The 25,111-nt window shown below is 43.6% G+C and overlaps 1 protein-coding gene and 1 pseudogene across 1 annotated transcript in view; one reads left to right on the top strand and one right to left on the bottom strand.

Moving 5' to 3' along the window:
• LOC118561913 overlaps nt 1–25,111 on the top strand; it is a 716,353-nt gene that overhangs the window by 222,932 nt on the left and 468,310 nt on the right. The gene's annotated exons all lie outside the window — the stretch shown is intronic.
• LOC118561874 overlaps nt 1–25,111 on the bottom strand; it is a 951,216-nt pseudogene that overhangs the window by 495,466 nt on the left and 430,639 nt on the right.

The raw sequence follows: 25,111 nt of genomic DNA, 5'->3' as shown, positions 1-25,111 counted from the left end.
CTGATGTTCTCCGAGGTCTGGCGGCACTTTTGTTCTGCTCTCGGTGCCCGCTACACCCTCACGTCTGGATATCATCCACAAACCAACGGTCAAACAGAGAGGATGAACCAACAGTTAGAAACAACCCTCTGCTGTCTCCCCTCATCTTCCCCCTCAGACTGGAACAGATTTTTACCCTGGGTCGAGTATGCATTAAACTCTAATGTTGCATCTGCCACCGGACATTGACCATTCAAGATTTCTCTAGGATATCAACCACCCCTCCTACCCACTGACGAACAACGTATTCCCTTTGCATACGTCAACGAATACATCCGCTGCTGCCAAGATACCTGGAGGTCCACTGTCACTGCTCTTACACGCACCGCAGAGCAGAACAAGAGATTTGCCGACCAGCACCGGTTACCTGCCCCTCAGTATCGCCCCGGTCAGAGAGTTTGGTTATCCTCCAGGGACGTCCTGTCTAACCCATTGGCCAAGAAACTTGCTCCTCGGTTTACAGGACCGTATGAGATCCAGTCTATAATCAGCCCCACCTCCGTGCGTCTACGCCTGCCTCCTCACTCCCGAGTTCATCCCACGTTCCATGTGTCTCAGATTAAGCCTGTTCTGGAGAGCGAGCTTCGCTCTCCCTCCGATCCCCCTCCAAAAGTTTACAAATCTATCTGTAAACTAACATTTCCATCATGTTTTAGCAGGTAATGGACATAAATTTGGTTTCAACAGGATGGAGAACTTTGTACCTGAGAGTTTGCAGTCTGCAGTTTGGACTCTCCAGTCCAGCAGAGAGAAGCTTCACTCCTGAATCCTGCAGGTTGTTGTTCCTCAGGTCCAGTTCTCTGAGACTGGAGGACTGGGAGCTGAGAACTGAGGACAGAGCTTCACAGCTTCTCTCTGAGAGTTCACAGCCACTCAGTCTGAGGAGGCAGGAAGAAAAATCTGCTATTAAACAATTCATCAGAAATATTGTTGATTTCTTTACAGTCACAAATGTTCTCCTTGGAAATATTGATGGATCTTTCTGATTTAATACGTCTTTATGTTGCCTTTTGTTGTGAACTGGTTTATTATAAATAAACTACCTTTAGGTGTAACTTAGGATGCTGAGATGGAGAAAAAGTGAGGAGGCTCAGAGAAACTGTGAATAAAAACAACAACTTGCTTTTCAAGCACTTGCTGCCAAATGTTCAAAAATAACAGACATGTTTGTGGCAGGGCCGTCAACAGCTGCCATGGCTGATGATGACGGTGGCGGTGACATCAGGTCTCTCAGTTGCAGCAACATGTAGCAGAACCTGCGCTAAGCTGGGCTGCTTTCAGAACAGAAGGCTGTGTAATGAGCAGGTTAAAGCAACCCAACCACTTGGTAAATCTGAGAAAATTATACAACGTCAATACAGTAATCTTAGCTACTGTTCTAAGGCCAAGTTAGTCTGCTTTGTAAATGCAGACTAACTTGTCCACGCCGATGCGTGTACCATTATTTTACAGTGTATTTAAATTTTAAATTCTGCATAATCTCCAGAGCGACTGCTTTAATGCATTAAAAGAGAAAACAATAAAAGTTACATTTCATTTTTTCTTTTTTTTCCCCCCCAGTGTCCTGTCTAGCAATGTGGCAATAGGAATTGATGTCTCAATGCCAGATAGAGCTCGACAGATTTTGCTTTTACAAGTGGAGCGAACAGCTTTCGCCATAGTGCTCCACTTGATTTATGCTTGTAAATAGCTTTATTGTGATTCCTGCAGGGAGAATTTCAAATTAGATGGACATTACAATGGGAGAGTAAAGGAAGAACAAGAAGTGAGAGAGAAACAAAAAAAAGAGTAGAGTTGAAAGAAAGAAGAGAAAAAAGGGAGAGAATGATAAAACCTTCTCCGTCTGCTCTATCACCTGGAAAGAGACACAAAAAGAACAGCACAACCAACAGACATAAAGCAACAGATACAATCAAATAACACCTAGATGCCATTGCTAAATCATATATATTATTATGTAAGCTGACATGTGTAATGTGATACCTGAAAAAAGAAAGTGAAAGAACATAAATAAATAAATTATAAGCTTACTGTATATAAGTGAACATTTAATACCTGGGACCCAGCACCTGTGGGAGTTTGTGAGAGTGCACTAGTTTAGGTGAAAATTATCCAGAAGGAAATAGCTTGATAGTGGTTGTGGAGAACCAAAGGCCCGCCTTCCCCGAGCACAGAGGCAGGAGTCAGGGGACTTATAACCCCGGACTCCCAAAGGGGTCCCTAAAGCAGGGCGCCCAGGAGCGGCCGACACAGAAAATCTGCAACCCCCCCCCCCATGGAAAGAGTAGAGACGACCCCGAGGAAATCCCCAAGCCACCGCAATGCCGACGCCCCCAAGAGCCGCGGGGACGAGCCCGTGGGCTCCGCCGGCAGCTAGCCCCGCTGAAGTGGTCCCGGCCATGGGCCCTTGGGGGCCAGAGGCCCCAGGGGCGCCCCACCCCCGCGGCAGGGGCCCCGGCCGCCCCCCGGGGGGCCAGGCCCCGTGAAGCAGCCGCCGGGAGTGGGCCGGCGCACGCCTGGGAACCCGCCCGAAACCCTCTGGCCCACCAGAGGGCCAAGGCGCCTGTTACATTTCTGACACATTTTGTTGTCGGAGGTCCTGGAAATGTTTAATTCTTTAATGGGGCACAAAAAAAACTTTCAGAATCACTCCTATATGAGGAATCTGTGCCTGGTTTCTATTCATAGGGAGTAAAGGTCAGACAAAAGTTAACAAATCTATCAGTGAACTAACATTTCCATCATGTTTTATCAGGTAATGGACAGAAATCTGGTTTCTACAGGATGGAGAACTTTGTACCTGAGAGTTTCCAGTTTCCAGTTTGGATTCTCCAGTCCAGCAGAGAGAAGCTTCACTCCTGAATCCTGGAGGGGCTTGTAACTCAGGTCTAGTTCTTTGAGGTGGGAGGACACATCCAGATCTTCTGCTGATGACACTAAGATGAAGATCAGAGCTGACCACTGAGCAGGAGACATTTTATCTGTGGAGAGACTTCCTGAACGCAGAGACTGTTGGATCTCCTCCACTAGAGAACGATCCTTCAGTTCATTCAGACAGTGGAACAGATTGATGCGTTTCTCTGCAGACACATTCTTACTGATCTTCTCCTTGATGTACTGAACTGTTTCCTGATTGGTCTGTGAGCTACTTCCTGTCTGTGTCAGCAGACCTTGTAGGAGTCTCTGATTGGTCTGCAGTGAAAGTCCCAGGAGGAACCGGAGGAACAAGTCCAGGTGTCCATTTGGACTCTGTAAGGCCTGATCAACAGCTGTCTGGTGAAAAGGCTTTGGTTTAGTGTCCTTAGAAACTGAGGACTCCTTCGATGTTTGTGTTTCTTCCAACATATTGACACCAGAGGTGATGAAGGTCAGATGAACATAAAGAGCAGCCAGAAACTCCTGAACACTCAGATGGACGAAGCAGAACACCTTGTCCTGGATCAGTCCTCTTCTCTCCTCTCTAAAGATCTGTGTGAACACTCCTGAGTACACTGAGGCTGCTCTGATATCGATGCCACACTCTGTCAGGTCTAATTCATAGAAGATCAGGTTTCCTTTCTGCAGCTGATCAAAAGCCAATTTTCCCAGAGACTCAATCATCTTCCTGCTCTGTGGACTCCAGTGTGGATCTGTTTCAGCTCCTCCATCATACTTGACCTTCTTCACTTTGGTCTGAACCGCCAGGAAGTGGATGTACATCTCAGTCAGGGTGCTGGGCAGCTCTCCTCCGTCTCTGGTCTCCAACACGTCCTCCAGAACCGTAGCAGTGATCCAGCAGAAGACTGGGATGTGGCACATGATGTGGAGGCTTCTTGATGTCTTCATGTGGGAGATGATCCTCCTGGCCTGCTCCTCATCTCTGAATCTCTTCCTGAAGTACTCCTCCTTCTGTGGGTCAGTGAACCCTCTGACCTCTGTCACCATGCCAACACACTCAGGAGGGATCTGATTGGCTGCTGCAGGTCGTGTGGTTATCCAGAGGCGAGCAGAGGGAAGCAGTTTCCCCCTGATGAGGTTTGTCAGCAGAACATCCACTGAGGTGGACTCTGTAGCATCAGTCAGGATCTCCTGGTTCTGGAAGTCCAGAGGAAGTCGACTCTCATCCAGACCATCAAAGATGAACAGAACCTGGAAGTGTTCAAAGCTGCAGATTCCTTTGGTTTCAGTAAAGAAGTGATGAACAAGGTCTACCAAGCTGAACTTTTTCTCTTTCATCACATTCAGCTCTCTGAAGGTGAATGGAAATATGAAGTGGATGTTCTGGTGGGCTTTGTCTTCAGCCCAGTCCAGAGTGAACTTCTGGGTAAAGACCGTTTTCCCAATGCCAGCCACTCCCTTTGTCATCACTGTTCTAATTGGTTGGTCTCTTCCAGGTGGAACTTTAAAGATGTCTTCTTGTCTGATGGTTGTTTCTGGTCTGTGTGGTTTCCTGGATGCTGTTTCAATCTGTCTGACCTCATGTTCATCATTGACCTCTCCAGTCCCTCCCTCTGTGATGTAGAGCTCTGTGTAGATCTGGTTCAGAAGGGTTGGACTTCCTGCTTTAGCGATCCCCTCAAACACACACTGGAACTTCTCCTTCAGACCAGATTTAAGTTTATGTTGACAAACTGCAGCAAGATGTTCTAAATTAACAGAAAAAAATAAATCAGGAAGGAAACCAAATAATCTTGTGAAGATGATTTGAATAAATGTGATTCCATCTCTTCAGACATCAGTAAATGTGTGATTTATCTATCAGGTTAAATCTTTGTAGAAATCCTCTTACTGCTCTGCAGACGGTCAGCCAGCTCCTCCTGCTTCATCCTCCTCAGGAAGTTCAGAGTGATCTTCATCAGAGCCTCTCTGCTGCTCCTCCTCTGCTCTTCATCCTCACCTTCCAACACCTCCTCATCATCTCTCTGACTCTCTGAGCAGTCTGGGTCATCTGGACTCAGAACCTTCTGGATCTTCTTCAGCTCCTTCTTCACAAAAGTGACAATGTTGTCCTCCAGCAGCTGGAACAGAATAATATATGAAGGACACATCAGACTGAGATCATGGATCCAAACATCAGAACCATGTTGGACAGACTAATGGTCCACTGGTCCACAAAGTCCAGCATGGAGACGACTGAACAGAACCGATGGAAAAGTAGTTGTTGTACATGTACAGACCATAAATATGGAGTCCAGGTGGATTTGATGCTGCCGGGCAGACGGACCTCTGGGAACCTCTGAGTTTTGCTGGTCCACTCTGTGGAGGAACCAGAACAATTAGTAAGGAAGGAAATATTCATCCAATAGTTTTCAAAGATGAAATCACCAAGAGCTTCACAGTAGAAGTCCGTAAAACAGAAAAACTGAGCATCAAATGCACACAATACAAATAAGTTTAAAAGAGGAAGATGTTTGCGGTATGTGGCAAGGCGTATTGTCACTTCCTATTGTCACAGTGTGAATTGCGGTCTGTTGCTCCAGACTCTCTCACTTTTATCTTTAATGTCTTTGCTGTAACATCTGTTTCTAACACATAAGCACTTTTAAAACATTCTCTGCTGCTGCACATCGCGCTTGGGAACTCCTCGTGTTTCACACGGTTTGCTTTTTTGGCGTGTTAAGAGGGCACTAGCCTAGCTTTAGCCTAGCCTAGCTTTAGCTCAACAATGGCTCCTTCTCCTACTATAATTTCAGCTTCTCCGTCTCTAAGTATCCACCTATCTCCTACTCTCTGTGTCAGATGTCTAGCTATTCCTCTGCCTCCTTTAGTGATAATGGTACATGTAATAAATGTAGTGTTTTTGTAGTTTTGGAGGCAACGGTGTCAGAATTGGAGACCCGGCTCCGTGCTGTTGAAAAACCAGCTTATAGCCGCCCCTTTGCTAGCGCGGAGCCACATAGAGTAACTTCACGTAGCGGTCCTCCAGTGACAGTTCGTAGGAAGCATAGCTCTAGATTTCAGCCCCCGGGTCACCACCAACCCGTCTGCATTTCTAACAAATTTTCCCCACTCAGCGACACACCCGCTGAGAAGCCGACCCTGGTTATTGGCAGCTCAATAGTCAGAAATGTGGCACTAGAGACACCAGGGACCATAGTTAAATGCCTGCCAGGGGCCAGAACGGGCGACATATAATCTTACCTGAAACTGCTGGCTAAGGATAAGCGTAAATACAGTAAGATTGTTATTCACGCTGGTGGTAATGACACCCGGTCACGCCGTTCGGAGGTCACTAAAGTTGGTGTTGCTTCGGTGTGTAAGTTTGCTAAATCAATGTCGGATTCTGTAATTTTCTCTGGTCCCCTGCCTGATCTGACCAGTGATGACATGCTTAGCCGCATGTCTCAGTCATATTTATTAATTAGTCCCAGGCCAATTAATAACTGCAGTTCTTTTGAACATTTAACCCTCATTTTCCCTCATCCAAATTGCAAAGCAATAAAACCTCTTGTTTGTTGTTTTGTATCATCCACCAGGTCCTTACACTCAGTTTTTTAGATCAGTTGTCGGACTTCTTATCTGATTTGGTGTTAAACACTGACAAGGTTATTATAGTGGGTGATTTTAACATTTATGTTGACACAATGTGATAACCTTAGTGAAGCCTTTAAAACTATCCTAGATTCAATTGGTTTTGCTCAAAATGTGCATAAACCGACACACTCTTGGCTCCATATTTTAGACCTTGTGCTGACATATGGCATTAATTGTGAAGAAGTAACAGTATTTCCTCACAACCCTGTCCTATCTGATCATTTTTTAATAACATTTGAGTTTAATCTAACTGAGTTCTTCACCCCCAAAAGTGGGTTCCATTATAGTATATCTTTATCGGACAATGCTGCATGTAACTTTAAAGAGTCTGTCCCCCTTTTAATATCCTCAGTATCACAGAAATGCCCTGCAGGTGGCAGTAATGGTTGTCTTCCCATTCACAAATAGATGTCTTTGTTAACGGTGTGACTTCCTCATTACGTTCTGCATAAGACAATATAGTTCCCTTGAAAAAGAAGGTGATTATTCACAAGAAGCTTTTCTTCCTGGTTTAATTCAGAGCTGCGTTCCTTGAAGCACAATGTTAGGAAATTGGAGAGAAAATGGCGCTTTACACACCAAGAGGAATCCTACCTAATCTGGAGGGACAGTCTAATGTTGTATAACAAGACCCTTCGCAGAGTTAGAGCAGCATATTATTCAGCATTAATTGAGGAGAATAAAAATAATCCTAGATTTCTCTTTAGTACAGTTGCCAAACTTACACAGAGTCATTGCTCCGTTGATCCATCCATTCCCTTAGCTCTTAGCAGTACTGACTTTATGGGATTCAGTGTTTCCCCCAGGAATTTGCTTAGGCGAGGCGTTGAGTTGTCGGACCGGCGGAGCGCGGGTGGAGAAGACAAGCTTTGCGTGGACGACCGGTGTTGAAAATCTGTTCCCCCTGTGTCGGGAGCGCGCTTTGCAGCCGTTTTCACGGCGCTTCTAATTGATTTCTCGGTAAAACAACTCATATAATCATGTCAAGGTTGTAACATTCAGTTTAATCAGCAGCTGTTTACAAAATTGTAAAATAAAAATAAATAAACAGGTCTTCTTACGCTGTTTTGTGTTATTTTTAATGGCAAGAAAATCTTTTTTTTTTTCAACTATTGTCACTTAAGCCTGACAAATAAAAGTAAGCCACCAAACACAGTATTCCAACACGTAGTGTGTATTTATGATTTTACATTGCTGAAAAAAAGAGGATGGCTGATAGCAGGACACAAACATTATGGCTGTTTCTCAATTCACGAGAACACGCCTGGGGAGTTTTTATTTCCACTGTTGCTTCATGCTTGCTCAGTATGAGGGATTGCAGCAAAGCCATGGACAACGCAGACGACTCTCCCTGTGGCTCTACGCTTCTCCAGGAGTGAATGCTGCTTATTGGGACTTTAAAGCAATCAACTGGTTCCCTTACATAGGTCATTTTTTTGACCAATCTGTATAATCTGATTGATTTTGACTTTGTAAAATGCCTTGAGATGACATGTTTCATGAATTAGCACTATATAGATAAAACTGAGCTGAATTGAATTGAATGAAATAAAAGAATGAAGACCAGAACCACCCAGTAGACATTTTAAAAAGTGGGTCATGAACTGGGACTTCAAACTGTCCACACTGTCAGCAGATCTGATGCTGGTGGGGACAGTGACCCAGAGCTTGGAGACAGTGGAGGTGAAGGTTCTGTCCACACAGGTCTTCAGGACAGCGTGTGGGACATCCAGCAGGTTCTGATGACTAGATCCGAGGTGGTGTGGACCTGGAGGAGGTCTGAGATATGTGGCTGTGTGTCCATGTAAGGTTCTGTCCTGGATGTGATGGTGAGTATTTTAAAATGGATCCTGTAGGTCCCTGGAAGCCAGTGAGCTCACATTATATCTGTCCACTCAGAGACAATCAGAAGGTAAAGGTCCATGAAGGACATCTGGATGTGAGCAGAGAACCAGAGGATCCAGGTAGTTGGAGATATTTAATGTTCCTGCTGATCCACTAAGAACTAGCAGAACCTCTGATGGTCCACTTCAGCTCAGCTTGGTTCCACCAACCACATGATGAAGCTTTCCTTCCCTGCTGAACTGCTCTCACAACGCACACAGGAACCAAGTCTTGATGGGTCAGACTGGCTCTACCAGCTATTTCCCAGCGGGTCGTGGAAATGTGATCCACTGTTAGTCTGACATGGAGCCAGGAAGCAGCAGAACCTCCTGATCAGCATCAACACTCCAGACATGAAGACATGAAGGTGTTTTCATCAGAACAGGGCAGCTGATTTCTGGAGATAACGGATCAAACCTCTGTCTGCAAATAGAACTGGAACATCTGAGAGCTCACTGGGAGGAACTGGGTTTCTGTTCTTGGCTCTTAAAGAAATGTAACGGGTCATTTCCAGAACCTCAGACCTCGACTGAGGAGAACGGTCCATACTAGGGGTGATGATTGGCTAAAATATCACAACATGATTCCTTGCAGTGAAATCAGGATTTTATTAGTTTCCCAAAGTAACAATAAAGCTGTTGAAGAAAATCTAGAGAAGCATTTAGACCAGAGCATTTCTGACACATTTTAATGAGTTGCTGCAGTTCTGCTAACTTGTCTGAAGCTCAACTGAAATGTAATAAATCCATTGAGATATTTAAGAGCTGAAGAACAGCTGCAGCTCTAAACTCCTGTGAGGGAACAACACCAAGTCTCTGGTTCTGATCCCAGTGATTGTTCCAGCTCCAGCTGAGAAGAACTGAAACTCTTCAGTCACTAAAACTGAGGAAGACTTTCAGATACGATGACAAAACGGTTCAGGAACAAAGAAAGAAAGTCCAGTTGGTTCCATGTTGGATTTGATTCAATCACTATGAATATGGGAGAGGGACTAAACAGTCCAATTAGCTCATTAACATGGAACAGAACCAATCAGAGTGAGCTCCAGTCCAAACTAAATCTTTGACTTTAAGCAGAGAAAAGTGTTTAATGATGGCGACTAATCAATGAGGCCCAAAAGCAAACAGATCAGAGCTGTTAAACATGATGTAGCAGCATCCAGGACACCTCCAACAACATCCATTCTTTCCACTTTCACTGCTGTGGTTCTGGAGAACATCCAACACACAACGCTTCACATATGAACATAGAAATGTGGGAAAAAGAGCTGACTCAGTTTCCACAGTTACAGCAGTTAGATACAGCTCACCTCTCTGAGGATGGAGGTCCCGAAGATTTGAAGTTAATGAAATGACCAATTGACCTGTCGCTCTTTAAGGACACACAGCTGGGTTCTGGTTCTGGTTTCAGTCTCTGATGGTTGCTAACAGAAACATTAAGATCAAAACACAATCTGTGAGGTTCTGTCTGCATACCAGCCAACATTATGGACCTGTTTAACTGAGCTGAGCTGCTCTGTTCAGTCTGGATGACTTGGTCTCTTCTGGCCTGATATAGTGAGAACGCTGTGTGAAAAGGGCTCTGGACACTTAGAGATGCTGATCTCACCTCTGAGCGTGGCTCTGGCTCTCAGCTTCCCCACACAGAGTGGTTTTAGAGGGAGGGACTCCCTCCTCTCTGTCCTCACACTGATCCATGCTGCTGAATTCACATCCACATCAGCTCACACACACTTTCTACCTTCACCTGCAGAGGAAACACAAATCATTCATCTGCACATCAACTCTGATCATCCTTTACATCATTAGTGCTGGAAAAAGATCAGCTGCTCCTCCTCTGATTGGCTCTTCTTCTCTGCTTCATATCAGTGTCAGTTGAATGCAGTCAGACAGCAGTGAGAGGCAGAGGAAGCTGCCATCAGCTGCTGTACTTCTACTATCAGTCCACTAGATGGAGCCATGGAGCAACATTTCATCCACTGACAGTGATTCACTCTGACTGAACATCAGCAACTATTTTATTTCACAGTCATCAAACTCTACAAGTGGATTATCTGCTGCATCAAAGCTGAACTATTTAATAATCTGACTGAATCAAACACATTTTAACATTTATGTCATTTTATTTTCAAAGGACTCACAGGAAGCTGTTGTGTCTGACTTTAATGGGAGACCAGAGTTTGATTCCAGGAAATAAAAACATGAAGCAGTTTGTTGAGTGAAGCAAACAAAGAAACATCAGCTGTTCATCATGTTGTTTGGTTCCAGTTCATCAATAATCTAATAATCCTGTAGATTAGTCTTCAGACAGCAGAGATGAAACTTTGTGTTGAAATCAGAAGTGAACATGTTCTCCAGACATCAGAGAGCAGAAACAAAGAGGAAAGTTCCTCAAGACAAAGTTCTGGTAGGAAACAAAGCAAACTTACAGTTTGTTCAGACGGTCCAAAGTGCTGAAGAACAAGATCTGAACAACAGACTGAGACCAAACAGAACCACCGTAGAACCAGACTGGGTGCCACACCTGGACAGGTGAGTTCAAACTGAAAGTTACAGTTAAAAATGTTGCGTAACTGATGACGTCACAGCTCACCTGGTTTGTAGTTTTTCTTTCAGACTAAAACAGTCAGCAGAGCGTCTGCAGTGATATCAGAGGCAGGTTGATAAAGTCTTGATGAGAAAGGAGAGAAGTTGTGCTGAAAATGTTTCCTGATGGCGTCCTGAGGAGAAATGAGCCCAGAGAACAGAGCTGCTGGTTGCTTCCTGCTGCAGGAACTGCTCAGACTGGTCTGGCTGAGTGGGAGTCAGAGGAAAGTTCACCTGCTGACGTCTGAAGACATGAAGCCTTCTCATGACTCCCAGTGTGAACACAAACACTCTGCTGCTGTTTAAATGGCTTCATTGTTGTTCTGCTGATCCAGGTTCTGTTCAGCTCTGATGGAACCACAACCTGCTTTAACTGGAACCAACTGGACTCTTCATTGGTGAAGATTTGTCTCCCTCTGCTGGTGAAAAGATAAACTGCATGATGTCTGATTATTAAACCCATTTGCTGCGTTTTTAAATGATCCAAACATGTCAGTGATGGTAAAAAGTGAGCAGAACCACAGTCAGTTCTAAGCTTTCATTTATCAGGACATGAATAAAAGATCATCTGTTCCTCAGCAGCTCTTAAAATGAGGGAAATACAACAGCAGCACAGATTCCATTGGGTCATTATTTAGTGAACAGAACCAGAAGCAGAACCCTGATAGCCTCGTGAGACCATCCTGATCTCGCGAGCTTTCAAGGTTTCACTCGCAGATCAGTCTGGCTACTCTCCGTTAAAGAAAATTTGGAGCCGTTCACCAAACGAACGTCCAATCAGCGTTGGCTTTGAGGCGGGTTGAGGTGTGACGCAACGGGAAGCGCGTCAGTTCAGTCTAAACAACATGGCGGCTTCAGCCGATGAAACTAGCGTTAGCATGGCTATCGAGCACGTTTTATCGGAATTACAGAGTATTTCTCTGCTGAGCTAACGAGCCTTTACCTGCAGCAGCAAGAGTAGCTTGGCTTGTGGTTGTGTTTTCGTCGTCGCTCGTAACAGAGTGACGACGAATCTGATTGGTTCATTTGGCCCGTCTATCACCAACATAGGCCAATCAGCTAACCAGTATTTTCACCCCTTCCCAAAATTACTTCAATGGAAGGTTTCCAGATGGATATGCGGAGCAAATCTATCTGGCGGAGTCAGGTTAGAACCCTGAAGCAGTGAGTGAAAAACTAAGTCCATCTGTCCGTCGTCTTCCGCATATCCGGGGTCGGGTCGCGGGGGTAGCAGCTTCAGTAGGGAGGCCCAGACGTCCCTCTCCCCAGCCACTTGGGCCAGCTCTTCCGGGGGAATCCCAAGGCGTTCCCAGGCCTGCAGAGAGACATAGTCCCTCCAGTGTGCCCTGGGCCTCCCGGTGAGACATGCCCGGAACACCTCACCAGGGAGGCGTCCAAATAACCTAGATATTAGTTTTAAAAATGGGCAGAATACAAACTTCATTACATTCATTAACTATTTGCTAATGGCCAGTTTAAAACATTTAAAGGACTTAAAAGTGAAGATAAACTGCCAACACTGATCATTTTAGATGCTCTCAGCTCAGATCCTCCCTGATGTCACATCAGGAGTAAAATCAGAGCTCCAGCTCCCATTGAGAAGCTCTGATTGTTGTCCAGGTAGGAAGAGCAGCAAAGAAATATGTTGGACCTTATACAGGATTTTTGGGTCCATGAAGCAGCAGAACTCTGGAGCAATTCAGCAGAGATGGAGGAAGAACCGGGCCCAGTTTGTTCTGAAGAGGACTGGGAGACAATCTGCACTGAAGCTCATCTGACTACAAATTCAGACGCATGGAGGGAGTTTAAGTGGAGAATGATGATGAGGTTCTTCAGAACTCCAGGAAATACAGCAAAGATGGACCCAAATAACCAATCTTATGCTGGAGAACCTGCAGAACCCACATAGCAGATCACAGCCATGTGTTCTGGTTCTGACCCAAGCTGGATGTGTTCTGGTTGTAGCCCTTTAATCCTCACAAATGAAGTGAGTGGGCTCTGAGTTCTATCAATCTCTTCAATGTTTCCTTCAAAGAATATTCTGGGATCTCTGCACGGTATCAGGTTTTAGCTCTAAACACTGAACACTGGAATAATGAGGCACAGACTAAATCACCACTACACACAAGGTAGAAAGCAGGGCTGTCCTACCTACGGCCCGCGGGCCAACTGTGGCCCTTGGTCCACTTTTTATTGGCCCGCAGCAAATTCTGAAAATAAAATTGAATATGGCCGCACAAGAAGCTAGAGCTGAACTCTGCTGCACTTCTCAGTTTCAACACTAGATGGAGCCACAGAAACAAAATTAAGCGAAGAAAAACTTTTACCGCGAGTCACCAGAGATGGCAGCACTGAAGAAACACAGAATAGCAAATGAGTTTAGAAAATTTCAAAGACGGTGGGAGAATGAGTATTTCTTTAAAGAAATTAACAGAAAGTGTGTCTGTTTGATTTATAATGAAGATGTGGCTGTGATGAAAGAGTATAATGTCTGTCGGCACTATGAGACCAAACATCAGAGCTACACATCGTACACCAGTGGCCAACCAACACAGAAAGTCAAAGCCTTCAAAACATGAATCACTACGTTTAATGTCCTTCCACTTGTACCAAGATGTCCCAGTTAAAGTCAATGGGAGAGTCAGTAGCTGTGTTTCATGCTGTTTTGTTTTTAACGACACAGAACCAGCGGTGCTTCAATGGAATGCTGCCTTGCTCTTTAATTCAGGTGAGCATAAATACATTAAATGTAATTTAAGTCTGGACTTTTAAGGGTCATTTTAAGGAACTTGTAACATCAGGGGTTTCATCTCAAACCATTATTCCTCCTCTTCCCTCTAAAGGAGCCCTTTACACTATTTATTTATGCATTTTTCCCACTGTTTATTCCTCACGAGTAGTGCACCAATAAGGCTAAAATCTGCCCACCTCACCGGCTCAAACTGATATCATTAGTATCAGTTTGAGTATTTAACCCACTAACTGAACAATAACGTGTTAACACTTCTCTTTTCCGCCCCTCTCTTCAACCGAGTGTCCAGGACATGCGGCCGCAGATCAGATGAAACAACAACAAAGTCGATCATTGAACTGCGGCCTAGGGTGTCCTGGTGCCAAGAGCACATGTGGACACCCTTATGCTTGAACATGGTGTTGGTGATGGACAATCCATGATGAGCACAGAAGTCCAACAACAGAAAACCACTCGAGTTCAGATCAGGTGGGCCATTCCTCCCAACCACGCCTCTCCAGGTCCCACTGTCATTGCCCACGTGAGCGTTGAAGTCCCCCAGCAAAACGAGGGAGTCCCCAGGAGGGGCACTCTCCAGTACCCCCTCCAAAAAGAGTGGGTAATCTGAATTGCTGTTTGGCGCATGAGCACAAACAACAGTCAGAACCCGTCCCCCCACACGAATGCGGAGGGAGGCCACCCTCTCGTTCACCGGGGTAAACTCCAACATGCAGGCACCGAGATGAGGGGCAACAAGTATGCCCACCCCAGCTCGGCGCCTCTTACCAGGGGCAACTCCAGAGTGGAAGAATGTCCAGCCCCTCTCAAGGAGACTGGTTCCAGAGCCAGAGCCATGCGTCGAGGTGAGTCCGACTATCTCTAGTCGGAACCTCTCAAGAGCCAGCTTCTGCAGCCGAGGATCGGAACGCCAAGGTCCCCGCCCTCTACTGCCACCCATTGCACAACGCTCCCGACCCCTTTGGCCCCTCCGATAGGTGGTGAGCCCATCGGAAGGGGGACCCATGTCACCTCTTCGGGCTGAGCCCTGCTGGGCTCCATGGGTAAAAGCCCGGCCACCAGGCGCTCGCCAACGTGCCGCACCTCCAGGCCTGGCTCCAGAGTGGGGCCCCGGTGACCCGCGTCCGGGCGAGGGAACATGGTATCCATTTATGGTATTCATCATAAGGGGCTTTTTGGGCTGCTCTTTGTCTGGTCCCTCACCTAGGACCTGTCTGCGTTGGGTGACCCTACTAGGGGCTTAAAGCCACTGACAGCATAGCTCCTAGGATCATTGGGACACTCAAACTGATTGAGGAGGTTTAGATTTATTATCTGGGGTCATAAATCAGTCAAAACCTTGTCATATAGAGTACCTCTATACCTTTGGTAATATTATCATTTCATGTTAAAAGCCTTGATGATCTGCTTTCCCTCAATGACTGTTAGACCTGTATTTTTACTTTATGCTCTAAAACTAAGTCAGTTCACAGATTCACAATGTTCTGAATAAGCATTGTTACTGAGGTACAGGTATACAAATGACTAAATAATTACAAATGCTAATGCGAGTGAGCAATCAGGCCTTCATCTGACTTAGTAGCTGACTAAGCTGGCATTTAGTTACCTGCAGACAATCTGAAAGCCGTCTACTGTTTTCATGTTGCAGATCCTGCTGAGGATTAGCTGAATATAGCATGATCACACGTCCATTATGACACCATGAAATGCTCCACATGCTGAGGATTCAGTTACTAAACGGCAGAAAATCAGCAGCAAACAATACATTTACTCAGCCAGTTTGTAACTGGAGGCTCTGGCTGCTTTTACCATAGAACACAAGGAGCAGTTGTTCCATGAATCAAAGTCTACAATGGCAGAAAATAGGTAACATCACCTTTATGGTTCCATGTGTTCCATCCACTAAGATCAGCTCCATGTTCAGAGGTCACACTACCACATCTTCATAGAAAACAAGCTTCCATCCTTTTCTTTTGCTGCTATGTGTTAAACTACAGGATCATTGTTATCTGTCAACATCCAGATCATATTTATAATGAAGCAATGCAGTTTGCAGACAATCCCAATGAAGTGTGACAGAGTTTGTGAAAACCAAATGATCTGCTGAAGCTAGATGTGGCCAGCAAGGCAACAGGGATGCAGCTACGCTGTTTTTCTCTGCCCACATCATCCAACCTATTGCTGGGACATTTACAGTAAAGCTTAACACTTCAGGGCCAACCTAAAAACCTGCCTTTGTTACACATGCAGAGAATCTTTATTACTACATATAGACCAACATTTTAAGCTCTGCTCATTTTGAAGAAGATTCTTGACATTCTTTGGAAGAGTTAAATGTGACAGTGATGTGTGTTTGAAATGTGAAATAAATGCAGTTTATGTAAATAGTAAATGCTTTCATATTTATGAAGGTGTGCTGTGAATCCTTGAATAAATAGCTTTTTACCTCTTGGTGCACCTTTTAAATTCTTTTTTGTCTGGGCCATCTTTTCAACTACCTTAGTGATTTCAACCAGATGTTGACAGTGAACACCTCATGCGTATACGGAGCTCTAGAATGATTCCAGTTGCTCTATGTCGTTGCCGTTGCTCTCTCTGGCTGCCCTTTTGTCTTCTAATGCTCCAGTTTAGTTCAACTCTGGCTAGATTTCACCGTGTTAACTCCAAACTTGTTGCAGTCCGCCCTCATCATTCTTCCTTCAGCCAAGATGCGGCTGACACTCATGTTTGTGTGGAAGCAGAATAATAATCAAATAATAAGAAGAAGCTGCTGCATATGTCTCTATGCTTGCATCCAAAGCCTTGAGTGAAGGCGTATCATGAAGGGGAGAAGTTGCCAGGTTCCATATTTCATAAACTATTTCTGTTGGGACTCAACTGGATGGCGTAATGCCCAAAGCTTCTGACCACAGATGTGCTTAATGCCACAATTTCTGCCATGCAGTGAGAGGCGTTTTAGTACCAAATGTTTCCCTCCTACATGCACTCTGGACTGGAAACACTGAGAGCTACTTTTTAGGATCTGATTGAATGTGACTTTGTAAAGAGCCTTGAGATGACGTGTTGTGAACTGGCGCTATAGAAATAAAATCTAATTGAAGTGAAAACATTTTAGTGTGGTTATTGTGGAGCATTACCTGATCACTGCTTGTTCCACAGGCTAAAAAACATTCTTTGGGGATTTAACAGGACATGAAGTTTCTTTTTCTTTGTCTCTATGTAACTATAAATGTCATCAAATAGTCGGCTTTTATCACTTCCATGCGTTTCATATTCCACATGACATAAATGTCTTAATGTGGGCGTGGCCAGCAGATTTTGTAGCATCTCCCTAAACAGAGCTTAGACACTGAAACAAGGTTTACCACTTTGCAATATACTCTAGTTGCATATTCTATATATTAGCTCTACATGGCAATATTTAGCCCTAAAATCCCTGCCTGGTCCTACCTGATGCCGTCAGTATTTGTTCACCCAGAGCAACTCTTTCCTTTTCCATGTTCTTTTTGATGTAGAAAAGCTGATGGCTGGAATATTTGGAAAAATTTTCCTCACTTCCCTTGTGATCTAAAAAAAGGCAGAATATTAATTTTGTATTCTTTGTAATATTCAATAGTTTGTTTCTGTTGTAGTTCCATATTTCTGCCAGCAGGGAGCGTATTCACAACTACAAGCTCTACGCGCTTCTTCTTTTGTCTTTTTTCTCTTTGCGCTGATGCCGTTACTGCAGTTTAGAGAGAGTTAGAACAGGAGGCGTCAATATAACTAGTTACTAAGTAAATACTGATTAAAACTGTGTTATATCTTGAGTTATTGATCCTAGGAGATTATCTGCACCTGCCAGGAGGGTTTCTGGTTGCGGGACATCACCGTGTTGTTGTGTTTTGTCGAGTGAAAACTGCGGTGAGTAATGATGATTAGCGCTTAGCATAGCATGCTAACTACTGCTGATTCTGGCTGATTGCTCACTGATTTCATGGAGAAAGTATCTTTGTTATATTGTTATGCTTGGAGACGATGTTTAAAACCAGCTGGAGACAGATGAAGGTATATGAGTGAATTGAGGATGTAAAAAAATTAGTTTTGTGTAAATTATCTGTGTTAATTGAGCTATTGCTGCATGTGATTTGTACTATTACTATATGCTAACTAATGCTATATAGTTAAGCGAGCTGGTTTTATGAGCTAAAACAAGCAACAGTGTGCTTTTGAGTTATTGAGAGACAGTAATTTAATGAATGATTAACAAACATGATTGAACTGTGATTTAAAATAATTCATATACACCATTTTTTGTGTGGGCTGTTTAAAAATTAATTTTATAGCTTTATGTGATACTTTGTCAATTTTAATGGTTCACGTTCATTGATTTAAGATTAAAAAGAGGATAAATACTGTGCAGTTGATTTGGGTAAATGTATAAAAAGAGAAAGAGATTAATGTAAAAACTGCTGCTCTATGCAGGTTGTTTTTTTTTGTATGAGTCGGTTTTGATCACTGATCTCTATTATACACTGGAGTGCTAATAGCCGCTGTTAGAACGAGTCGCTGTGAAGCCACCAGCCGCCATATTGGTACTCCCTATTTTCCTCCAGTAACTAGGGAATTTGTGTGCTACAGCATCGAATAACGAGGATTTTCTCATGTTCAGGGGGGTTTAAAACTTTTAAAATGTCAAATGCCTTATACTTTTATGTTATGTTCTAAAACTATCAAGTACTGAGAAAGTCATGTGCTGAAATATTTAGCATTTATTTATTTATATATATATATATATATATATATATATACATATTTATATGTATATGAATAACATGTAAAATATTTCAGCACCTAATTTCCTAGTAGTTGATAGTGTTAGTACATCCACTGACTGTAGAATTACCTGTGAAACGTTTTCACACAGCCAGAAAACTGCTTGTTGTTGCAACTAAATCCTGTGGGATTCTGTGAGAGTAGGGAGTAGCAAGATGGCGGCCAGTGACTTCAGTTTTTAGGGCCAATCATCAATCCAGTGTGTAATAGAGCTCAGTGAGCACCGAGCAGTTGTGGGCTGATTACTATCTTTCACGTTGTGTTTCAGACGAGATTTGTTCGTAAGTATTGGTTAATTGTGAAAACAATAATTGTCTTTTTGCCTTATGTAACTGAGGTGTAAATGATTGTACGCTAAAGTTATGAAAATGTTTTTATTTTAGCTTGCAGCAAGAGTGACTGATTTGTAATGTTTGTTGCTAATCCAAAGCCTGGTATGTTACAGTTTACGATGGCTAAAGCGATGTCAGAGGTCAGAGGTCACTCTTCAATAAACTAAAGAGAGAAAGAAGTTTGGTTATTGGAGCGTCGTTATCTGGCTGTCTAGCTGCTGAAAAAATAAATAAATCAGGAAAACTCAGGGGGAGGACAGCACAGCTGCTTTAACATTTTTTTTTTCTCCACTCTTGGTCTCTTCAGATTGTAGCTGCTGTCCAGGAAGTAGGGCACTGTGTGCTGGTTCTCTTGCCCATATATGGAAGAGGCGGTGACAGAGCACACCTGGTGGGGGTGAGACAGGTAATGAGCGTCTACATTTAAAAGCACGTACAGTCATGGCCAAAAGTATTGAGAATGATTCAAATGTTAATATTTACAAAGTATACTGCTTCAGTTTTTATAACGGCAATTTGCATATACTCCAGAATAGGGCTGGACGATAATTCAATAACAATATATATCGATCGATAGACGTGTGGCGCGATAGGAAAAAATAGGGTCGATAAAACTTCGATAGAGCGTTTTCCTTCCTTTCAGCCTATCATTTTAGTTGATGCTACAGTCACTGCTTCCTCTTAACCAATCGTAATCGCAGACCCAGGCACGCCATCACAAAGCGCCGCCCTCTCAAACCACAACACAGAGCACGTGAATATGTTGCATCAAGTAGCGTCGGAGGAAACAGTTACAAAACGGGGTTTTACTAGTTCGCCAGTCTGACAGAAATAAACCACAGTGATTTGTAAAACTTGCAAGGAACCGGTAAAAACAATGTCTGGCAACCAGTGTTGGGGAGTAACGGATTACATGTAACGACGTTACGTAATTTAATTACAAAAAAAGAGTAACTGTAATTCGTTACAGTTACAATGAGAAAATATGTAATTCAGTTACAGTTACTTCCGAAAATATTAAGAATTACAAATTTAGTTACATTCTTTTAAAAATATAAAGAAAAACCTTTGCGAAATATGTAATGATATTTTTATTGCTTTGGCTTCAGCCTGCAGGGGATCCCGAGCTAGAACCGGCGCACTGACCAGCAGCGTTCTGGTCCAGGAGCAGCTGACGGTTGTTTAACCTCTCAGGTGGGTTTACAGCCATCTCACCTGGAGACAGGTGACTGGTGGCATGGAGCAGGAACAGCTTTAACCCGCCGGGTCAGAACCAGCCAGACATGGAGCTGAATGGACCTTAGAGAAGCTGAAACATGCACCTCATTCAGAGCTATAACAGATTTAAACTTATTAAATATATTTAAAGGAAACGGCTCCTCAACTACATAGTGGCTGATCACGTCTGAATAAAAAAGGAAAATGTTATTTATTAGTTCTGGTATTTAAAGAACATACAACATAAAACCATGAATAACATCACTTCAGATTAACCAATTCAGGAAGAACAGATTCCTAAACCTCAGTTTTTACCCGCCTTTACCTCTGATAACATTTATATGCTGCTTTAATCAAAGCGCTTCACACTAAACGAGGACTTAAAGCGATAATCAGTTAACTGAACATCCAGTCAGCCCATACATCCCCGGTCTGTGGACATCAGGCCACATCAGTTTCCTCACCTGATTATTGAGCAAAGTCAAATTCAACCAGATCTGGTAGTTTTAAAATGTCCATGAACAATTCCTGTATCTGTCCACCTTTCAGCTTCAGAGTCTTGGCTCCATCCTCTTCATCACTTTCCACATCATCACCTGGTTAACCTTCATCTCTGCAGCATCAGCTTCTTCCTTCACACTTTAGCCAAACTACTGCTGATCATGACATGGTTCCTTTAACTGCTTTTAGACTTTTTAACACAACAGGTGTCTATGGTATTATGAACCATTGACATTATTTAGCTAAACACTCCACTGACTGGCGCTGCCTGTTGGAGCTGAGGTTTCAGCACGGCCGCCATGTTGGATGGGTCTGTTGCGTGACCCCAGTGCCTTTACTTGTACTGAGGAAGCTGCCCAAATAAAATAAATCAGTATTCCCTGACCTTTGACCCGATTGTCACACGGTTTGGTTTGTTGTGAACAGCAGAGATGTGGTTATGATACAGGATGCTGTCACACATAAAAATAAAAAATAAAAAAAAAATACATGTTTTAATGCTATAGTTCATTGTTTAAACAGCATATTTCTTAAATGTGTGCTCTTTGACATATGGAATCAATGAAGAAATATGCACTTTCATACTGAAATACTTTGTTTTATGCCATTGATAAAATGTTTTATTATTAGGGCTGGGCAACGATTAAAATATTTAATCGCGATTAATCTCCCTGATTAATCGCGATTAATCGCGATTAATCGCATTGTATTTACAAACTCCAAGAATGAATTCAAAAGTAGTGTAAAGAGCACTTTTATTTTAATGTTCTGCTGCCATATGAACAAAAGTGTTGTAACATTTGTAGCACTTATTTTATACTGGATATTTTCAACCCATCTATTGAATTTAGTGCACTAGTTGATCTTTTCTTCATAAGAGAACAGCAAGCACTGCAGCCAAAATATGGCCTTTTTTGACCTGCTGTATATTAGCCAGTCCCTAAGCTTGATGTATCATGAAACTGTTGACCTTTTGGGTTTTGTGGTTTTTATTTTATTATTACAATTAAATAATAATAATAATAATGTTATGTTCAGTGTTTTTTCGCTAATCCACCTCTTATATATTTCAATTCTTATGTAATTTTGTCTGTGTTGTGTGCACCTGCCTGTTGCTTTAATCCTATAAATTTCCCCGTCGTGGGATAAAAAAAGGATTAGCTAATGTTATCTTATCTTAAATAACACTTTTTAATATATGTACTGGGTTCTTTCAAGGTCTTAATTACATGTTATGTGTGGGCTCCAGTAACATCCATCCATCCATCCATCCATCCATCCATCCATCCACTGATCTACCTGGATGTTCCCTGGAGGACTGAAACGCCTCAGTCAGAGACGTCAGTCTGTGGGTCTGTCGGGGCAATGAGAGAAGTTTCGTCTCCTCTCTCCGTTTCTGGGGCTCGACGTTTTCATGTTTTTTCACGTGCTTAGATAAATTTGCTGTGTTTCCACTGAAATGAACCGGCTTTTTACAAAACATACAGCTTGATTTCATTTACGGTATTAAAATAAAGCCAAACGGTGCTACTTCCCCGGTTCATGTTTTTTTGCTGCTGCGGTCTCTCTCAGCTGTTTCTTTGTTAAGTTTGTGTGAGAGCTGAGTGGGCGGGCCAGGCTGAGCCTGCGTGCTGATTGGCTGGCGCCGCTGAGCCATGTACGAGAGGGGAGGGGGGGCGGGAGAGTGCTGCCGTGACGGAGTGCTGCAGTCAGCGCGCTGCAGTCAGCGCGCCTGCTGACTGACACTGACTGAAAGCATGTGAGCAACATGCGTTAATGCGCGATAAAATAAATATCGCCGTTAATAGTGTAATGAATTAACGCTAAATTAACACGTTAACTTGCCCAGCCCTATTTATTATATAATGTATTAATGAATATTTTACTTTTTAATGATAATTTCTTCATATTTCTGGGCTGTGCAGCCACACATGCAGACGCACCGTCTTAATAAAAGGAAAAAGTGGTCTTTAAAGCTTCCAGGTCATTTCAGTGTCGTACACTACCTGGCTTGCAACAGGGCTGGAGGTAAAGGCCCCTGAAAAAGTAATTTCCCTGTGAGATTATTAAAATATGTCTGATTCTGATTCTGTCTGGTCTGTCTGAAAATAAATGCGTTGTACAGCTTCTTGCATGTCCTGCTCTCTGCAGCTCTGTGATTCAGCATTGGTTTATGAAATACAGCGATAACAAATCAATAGACATGAGTAAAACTCATCTTTAGAACCAATCTCTAACCTGACTGATCAGGTTGAAGTAGTGCGTCAGTAAGCGTGACAGACAAGTGGTTCATCCAATCATATGTGAGGATTTTTGATAAGGCCCTCCTAATGAAATACATCTCCAATGGAGCGATTCCCAGATGGACATGTGGAGCTCTGCAGAACTATGACCATCTGACGAGGGTTAAGTTAACCGATCTCAGCACAAAATGCTCATCTGTACGGGATGATCTACTTTCTGTTTTTAAATCCCATTATTGTAGCTGAAAGCTGCAGAAAATACAGGCAAACTTGCTCCCTCTACGTTTACTCCTCTCGGCTCCTATGTTAACTTAAAGTAGGAGAGACCCATCCAAGATGGCGGCGTTGCGCCTGCTGTCTCCCGATCTACGAGCAAAGTAAGCCCACTCCAGCCAATCGCAGCGCGCCCTCAGGCGGCGCTCAGCCAACCACCTGCCCCGCTGGTGGGCTTACATTTGACCAATCGCCTTCCAGCACCCGGATCCCTCATAAGCGCTCGGAGGAAGACGCTCCGCAGTCATCTTTACGTTGACAACTGTCTGGACTACTTTGGCGAGCGGTAAGTTTAAAATATATATCAATATTCTCTCTTTGTTTATTACAAATACCGAGCATGCTGCAAAGACGGCAGATTGATACGAACTCTTTCTGTTACCGTCTCGGTTTTAGCCGTTGTGTCTGTCGCTAGCTTGTACAGCGACCGTCACGCTTTTTTCATACAGTAATAATAATATTTTACATGAATGTGATCAAGTTTGCATCTTGATCACACTTGATCGCGCTGTGCTGCTGCTGTAATAATGCGCGCTTCGCGGAGGTTGTGCGCGCCGGCCGCCCCGCTTTAGCGCTATTCAGATTACAATTATGATCATTACTTTATGAATGATCATAAATGCGGGCTCCTTTGATTTTTGTCTACCTCCCGCCAAGAAAATAAATAGAAATTACACTTGGTAATATAGCAACAACATTATACGAACAAGTAACACGATTATATTAACAAGTGTTGATTCATTTTTGATAGAATTATTATTAATATCCCAATTTAATTAATTTTACTTAATTCTCGCCTATAATAGCGCGGTTTTAAAAACAAATGGAAATTACACTTGATATAATATTGTTACTACAACACCAACAAGTCTTATTTTTGTCTTTAATACATTTATTGCAAAAAAGATTATTATAAAATATATTTTTTTTAAATTCCCGCCTAAAACAATGCACTTTATTTGCAGTATAGTACAATATTTGATACCTGGTAATGCTTTATAGCATCAGTAAATGGTAAATAAATGCAGCTGCTCATTTGTAAGTTCTTTAAATACTGATTGTAAAAATTGACATAAAAATCCAGAGTAATGATGATCGTGCAATATTTCAAATGATATTTCTACCAGTCACATTGTGCTTATGCTGCTCTCCTTTTAGATCATGTATGCGTATCCCGTGTTGCGTAAAACTCCTCAGGGTCGACTCCTGATGGGGCCGACTGAGGAGGCAAATAGGAGTACGGTGGTGGTGGCCGGGAGGGCCCGGCGTAAGGAGGAGGTTCTGGCCGAGGCCGCTGCCTTTGTGAGGCAGAACGGAGGGGATCCTGGTGACCAGTTCCTGGTTCTGGCTCATTGTAAGATCCAGTTTGGAAAACACCAGAACCAGAGGTTCCGCTGGCTGCTGGAGAACTCCCTGGGTTACGCGGTGTAGCTGGTCAGCAGCATCACGGGGGAGGAGGAGAGGGAGGAGCCGCTGTCGGCCAGCAAACACCTGTTCCTCAGGTACACCTCCCAGATCAGGGAGATAGGGGAGGCTGTGGAGGTGTATGGGAAGAAACAGGCCTTGTTCCAGGAGGCCCAGAGGAGCGGTGACTCTGGGTGTTTGATGGTGGAGTTTGGCGACTTCAAGGGCAGGTCTATGAAGGAGGTGTATGAGGAGCCAGGCAAGGAGGCCCAGGCTCTGGTCACCTACCTGAAGACAGCAAAGGCCAGGCCAAACACCAACATGGCCCTTTTCAAGGACTATGTGCTGAAGAGGCAGGCTTCAGCTGTAGCCCACCTGCCCACTGTCACAGCTCCTTCCTCCTCCTCCTCCTCCTCCTCCTCCTCCGCTGCCACTCCACCTGCTGCCACTCCACCTGCTGCCGCTCTATCTGACCTAATGGTGCATGGGTGAAAATCAGAATGCTTTTCACTGACTCCTTCCATAACTTCACCCTCTCCTCATCATATTGTCTCT

The sequence above is a fragment of the Fundulus heteroclitus genome, unplaced genomic scaffold (assembly GCF_011125445.2).
Source record: "Fundulus heteroclitus isolate FHET01 unplaced genomic scaffold, MU-UCD_Fhet_4.1 scaffold_75, whole genome shotgun sequence".
NCBI lineage: Eukaryota > Metazoa > Chordata > Actinopteri > Cyprinodontiformes > Fundulidae > Fundulus > Fundulus heteroclitus.
Note: the sequence above shows the minus strand (reverse complement) of the source record. Positions and strands in the feature narration are given on the sequence as shown.